This window comes from Crotalus tigris, unplaced genomic scaffold (assembly GCF_016545835.1).
Source record: "Crotalus tigris isolate CLP2741 ecotype Arizona unplaced genomic scaffold, ASM1654583v1 scf7180000020074.1721668, whole genome shotgun sequence".
NCBI lineage: Eukaryota > Metazoa > Chordata > Lepidosauria > Squamata > Viperidae > Crotalus > Crotalus tigris.
This window is the reverse complement of record NW_024097846.1, coordinates 85,318-91,317: the sequence shown is the minus strand read 5'-3', so window position 1 is coordinate 91,317 and position 6,000 is coordinate 85,318. Positions and strand designations below refer to the sequence as shown.

The 6,000-nt window shown below is 41.0% G+C and overlaps 1 protein-coding gene across 1 annotated transcript in view; it reads left to right on the top strand.

The window, feature by feature from the left end:
- The first annotated feature begins 333 nt into the window (after positions 1–333).
- The window catches only part of LOC120318138 (myosin-IIIb-like), a 64,562-nt gene continuing 58,895 nt past the window's right edge, over positions 334–6,000 (top strand). Inside the window, exon 1 of the mRNA XM_039365460.1 lies at positions 334–374. The gene's annotated coding sequence lies outside the window, so the exon portion shown is untranslated. The remainder of the gene's footprint in view (positions 375–6,000) is intronic.

Sequence of the window (6,000 nt, the reverse complement as noted above, 5' to 3'; positions counted from 1 at the left end):
TATTTCTTACAAGAAATAATATCTTTTGTTTTAATGCAGCATATGGCCAACAAAAGGTATGGCAGGCAGGAAGCCTAAGTGGAGCACTTTTTTCCCACTGAAATCTTCATCATCAACTCACCGCCTCCTCCTGCTGTGGCACTATGTTACAACTGAAGTATCATGTACACAAGGACCCTCATGCCCTTCACAGCCGCTGGGCTAGAGAGACAGCTGGAGCTGCCCCGGAGGTCTCGGATGTCTTCAAAGCAGCAGTCACACTCTTAACAGGGTTTTTTTTTTTTCCTTCAGGCCTGCTGTCTTTCTGTTTACTTAGGTTTTTTCTTCCAATTGCAGCTCAAAGCTTGCAAGCCCTATGAAGCATCTCAAAGTGGGTAAGATAACATTTTTTAAAAGTTCCTGACCTGAGACTTTGAAGGAGCAGTGCCAAAGGTGCTAGGTAGCCCAGCCAAAATAAAGAACAAGTGAGGGACAGACCTTATTGGCTTAAACTAATAGATGATGGGGTTTGGGATGTATACATAGTCATGCTTAGAGGACAGTTAGCAAAAACAGGCATCTTATTTTTATAAAGACTGACTCAAATGTCACAGAGTTCAGTGGGACTGCTCTAAATACAGCTAAGTCTGGAACCAATCCAGCTAAATTATGGGCCTTCATTATTCAGCTGCTGCAATTCTATATGTAGCTACATAGGATTTGTTTCTATAGAATATGAAATCAGTTGGGTTGAAAGGGCAGAAACAAATTTCAAATTTCAAAAGACTTAAAATCCATAAGCTATAGAGTGAAAAGAGTTCTCAATCTATATGACTGAATTCTCTTCCCCTTTATTTCTATTAGTAGAAATAAGTATTTTTTATTCTTTGATTTGTCTCTTGAGATGTCTTCTGGAATGTGTTTGAGTGTAAGGCTAACAGAAGTGCTACCACAATATATTTTGTCAGCTTTTCTTAATGGCACATCTGGTGAATCTAGTTCTTCCTGTGAAATCATTGTCAAATAGTGATTGATAAAAACACTATTACCAATAGATTTGGGGAAATACAGTTTCTTAATTTCTAATAATTTCATCATTTCATACTTAGAAATGATGTGAGTGTTATTATTCATCTTAATACATAAATTGTGAGGTCTTTTGTTTATTCTGATTAATATATTCTAGAGGATTCTGGAATAGATTTATTTCTTAAACAATTTTGTATCTGATAGGATGGTATCCCTTGAAATGAAAAGATTATGTTCCTACATGTTCTCCCATGTTTACTTTAGGTACTTTTATTCAAGTCCAAATTGATATTCATGTGGTAAATTAAACCACAAGAGAACCATATGGTTTTAAGACTGGATATGATGCAGTTGACTAATTCGTAGCTCATTGTATTATGCTAATGAATAAACTTTTCTCCCATCTTTCCCAGCTATTCAGACTTCTCAAAAGACCTAGGTCTTTGCATAGTATGACCAAAATATAACAATTTCTGCCTGGTCTTTTGGATCAAGTGAGATTTCCAGACTGATTGGTCTAGGATCCATTTGTCTGTTTCCACAGTTGTCCATGGTATTCTCAGGAATTTTGTCCCATACCAAAGTTCAAACATGTCAATACTCTTTCAATCCTGCTTCTTCAGGGTCCAATTTTCATTTCCATAGAGTGTCGCAGGGAAAACCATTGTCTACACAATTCTGACGTTTGTAGATATGGACATATCAAGGCATCTCAATCTTTTCTAGGTTCTTCATTGCTATGCCACAAAGTGCTAGACTGCATCATATTTCTTGATTGCTGGTTTCTTTACTGAGTTTACAGTTCATTTCAACAATCAGGGTAATCTCATCAGCATTGCACACATTACTGATATTTTTTCTTCCATCTTTGAAACCATGCTTTCCTTCTAATTCAGCCTCCCTCAATATGTATTCAGCATATAAATAATAATAGAATAGAATAGAATAGAATAGAATAGAATAGAATAGAATAGAATAGAATAGAATAGAATAGAATAGTTGGAAGGGACCTTGTATGTCATCTAGTTCAACCCCCTGCTCAAGCAGGAGTCCCTACACCATTTCTGACAGATGGCAGTCCAGTCTCTTTTTAAAAGCCTCCAGTGATGAAGCACCGACAACATCTGAAGGCAGTCTGTTCTATTGGTTGATCCTTCTCACTATCAGAAAATTTCTCCTTATTTCCAGGTTGAATCTCTCCTTGACCAGTTTTCATCCATTATTCCTTGTCTGGCCTTCAGGTGCTTTGGAAAATATGTTGACCCCCACTCCTCTCTGTAACAGCCCCTCAGATATTGGAATACTGCTATCATGTCTCTCCTGGTCCTTCTCTTCAATAGACTAGCCATGCCTAGTTTCTATAACTGTTCTTCACAGGTTTTAGCCTCCAGTTCTCTAATCATCTTTGTTGCTCTTCTCTGCACTTTTTCTGAAGTCTCAACATCTTTTTTATAGTGTGGAGACCAAAACTGGTTGCAGTATTCTATGTGTGGTCTTACTAAAGCTTTATAGAGAGTATTAGTACCTCACGTTTGAATACATAAATAAGGGGGAATTAAACAGCCTTGTTTCATTCCTTTGTCAACCTGGAGAGAGTTTGTTTTGCCATGTTCTGTCCATAATGTGGTTCCTGTGCCTTCCTTCTTTGGTCTTATAAGAACTAAATTCATGGTTCACCTTCATTTTAAACTTCTGTCTTAATAATGAGGATATATTTCATTATTTTGGCCAAAACTGCAGGTCCTCACAAAACTAATTCAGGGTGAAATAAATATTTCATTTGTTCTGAATTGGCTTTGTGGCTAAGGGACTTTGCCTATATGATGATCTGATGAAGCTGATTTAACCCAAGGGCATTTTCCCCCTTTAGTTTTGTCTTTGTTCATAATTGCTGCTGTTAGAAATGGAAAAAGTGTTTGCAAAATTTATTTACTTTATGTAATTCTGTAGCACAGGGGTCCCCAACTCTAGGATTGTGGACTGGTATTGGGCTGTGGAACCAGGCCACACAGTGGTGGGTGAATGAAACTGTGCATGCATGGGATCTAGGTTGTGGGCTCCTCCCCCTGGCTTCATTTGTGGAAAAATTATCTCCCACGAAACTGATCCCTGGTGCCAAAAAGGTTGGGGAACGCTATTGTTGCACATAAGAGTAAGAATCTTTATCATTTCTCTTTTTTATATCTATCAAAATATTAACATAGAAAATTCATTATTACTATTAATATACCATGTGGCTTGTCTTGAAGTAAGTTTTAGCTAGTCATCATTGGCCTCCAGCTCTTGGCCATGTCTTCTGCCTTCAATATTAGTCCCTGGGACCAAGCCAATAATTTTTAGAGAAAGAACAATTCTTGAAGAAACACAACTCTCATGACAATTCTGCTTACAGCAGAATTACTCCCAATGTTTTAAAATTTGTGTGCCTGAGGTAGAACAGACAGGAGGAAAGGGGTTCCATTAGCAGAAAGGTTAACAAACTTGGATCGGTTTCCACTACAAACCACGAACTCAGCTGAAAATGGGACAGTTGGGGCTGTTGCGCTAAGGCGATCTTCATCCTTGCATGGCAAAATGCCGTTTAGATTAGCACATTTTTATAAGGCTAGGCAAAGTTGTTCATCTGTGTAAAAAATCCAAGCCTGCTAAATGGCAGATGTCTATGCCCTTGACAAAAACACTCCTTTTGAGATAAACACAGATCTCAGCTCAAAAGGAGAGCCACAGCACTTGGCATGAAAAACAGATTTACACATTGTGAAAGGGAATGTGCAAGACCTGAGGCCACTATCCTCCAATATGACTAATCTTGCATGACTTCCTCATTTGTTTTGTTTATTTGGAATAATTATACCTGAAAGACTTCCAGAATAATGGCCTAATAATCTTTAATCTCAGAACTTGGATAAACTGGATATGCCTGAAAGGGATACTGTCTAATATATGGTCAAATAAACATGGAAGATTGGGAGAGAGAGAGAAAGAAGAGAGAAAGAGAATACCAGCCCATTAAATTTATATCTCATTATCCATGTGTTCACCCCATAACACACCTGCCTTAGTGCAATTGGAAGTATGTTCTTAAGAAGTTAATCTTGATGTCTGCTCATTCTTGTGCCTTCAGATGGACTATTTATTTAATGTTAGGAAGAATCATCTCGGTGCATATTTCTTGTAAGAAAGCTGATGAAAGGACATGGTCATAAAAAGCCACTCAAAAGTGCCAAAGTACTGACTGTGATTTTAATAAACTTAAAACTACTTTATGTTAAACACAGGAGAGAGACACGCAGAGACATTCTAATAGTTATTTATCCTATGCCTCTGAACATGTCTTGCTGTTTATTTAATAACATGTCCTTGAGATGTTGCCTTTGTCTCCTCCCCAGTCCATATCTGAGGCAGTTTAAACTGATCATTAGGGCTCCTATTTTAAGGTAAGGTTTTCTCTCTCCTACTGACCCAGTAGGGGTGCTTTCTGACATGCTTCACCAAATATAAATTTCACTTAGGATCACCGGATATCTGGTATGTCCTCTGTCCAGCAGGCATAATCTTCAAATCAAATGTTGTCTGGCTTTTTGAATTTTTTTTAAATTATTATCATGGTAGACTGTTTTCAGAACAGGAGTGATTGAAACTTCCACATACTGTGACTTTATAAATTGTCTGCTTCTTTCTTTCTTTTATCGATCAATAGATGTGACGGTCTAGATCAGCGGTTCTCAACCTGTGGGTCGCGACCCCTTTGGGGATCGAACGACCCTTTCACAGGGGTCACCTAAGACCATTGGAAAACACATATTTCCGATGGTCTTAGGAACCTATCTTGCTTTCAACTCCCCCTAAAATTCTTCATTCAGGCAGGCTTCCAGACTTCGGCTGGCAGGATGCAGGTAACCCCTCCCCCTGTCCTGTCGCCTCCCATGGCACTGCGCTGCTCCACATCCCGCGCCTCAAGCCTCTGTGGCACAGAACCGCTGGCGTGGTCCCCAATGGCTGCTGACGCGCTCCCCGCCACCGGTGACCATGCAAGCCCTGGCAATTGCTCCAGCCAAAGAAGTGGGTGGCTGGGAGGCCGCTGCGGCGCCGATCTTCTGTGCCATCAGCTGGCGACCCCCTGAATGTGCACTTGTCAGCTGGGAGGTCTGGTGACAGAGCCAGCTGGCGTGGAGGGCAATGGGGAGGCAGCGGCTCAGCGGGTGGGTTCCCGCCTGCCTGCAAATGTTGGGCCCAGGGGCTCGACACATAGTTGATGGTCCAACATAACTTCCCTCCTCGGATGAGAAAGAAGGAATCTCTCCCACCCGTGTCCCTTCCCCCCCTCTCAAGTGACAATAGGAGGTTGCAGACAACTAAGTCAGCTGGTGCAGGAAGACCTGGAATGGCCAGTCCAGGGTGCCTGATTGCAGTGCTGGATGTCTTTTACTCCTCCTAGAAACCAGTGGCAAGAGAAAGAAGTCATTCAAACTTCAAGCTAGCTACTGGATGCCTATTCGCACCCCCCCTTTTTTTGGAGTACTTGTCTGCCAACCCACCCCATCTTTAAAAGAAAAAGTCTTCCACCCAAGCATAACTTTTAAGGATTTTAAGGATCTTTGAGAGGAAGAGAGGGAGAGAGAAATAGAGAGAGGGAGAGAAAAAGGGAAAGAGAAATAGAGAGAGGGAGAGAGGGAGAGAAAGAGAGAGGGAGAGAGAGAAAGAGAGAGTGACAGGGAGAGAAAGAAAGGGAGAAAGAGGGAGAGGGAGAAAGGGAGAGAGAAAGAAAGGGAGACAGAGGGAGAGAAAGAGGAAGAGAGGGAGGAAAAGAGAGAAAGAAAGGGAGAGAAAGAGGGAGAGAGAAAGAAAGGGAGAGAGGGAGGGAGAGAGAGAAATATAGGGAGAGAGAGAGGGAGAGAAAGAGGGAGAGAGGGAGAGAAAAAGGGAGAAAGGGAGAGAGGGAGGGAGAGAGAGAAATATAGGGAGAGAGAAAGAAAGGGAGAGGGAGGGAGA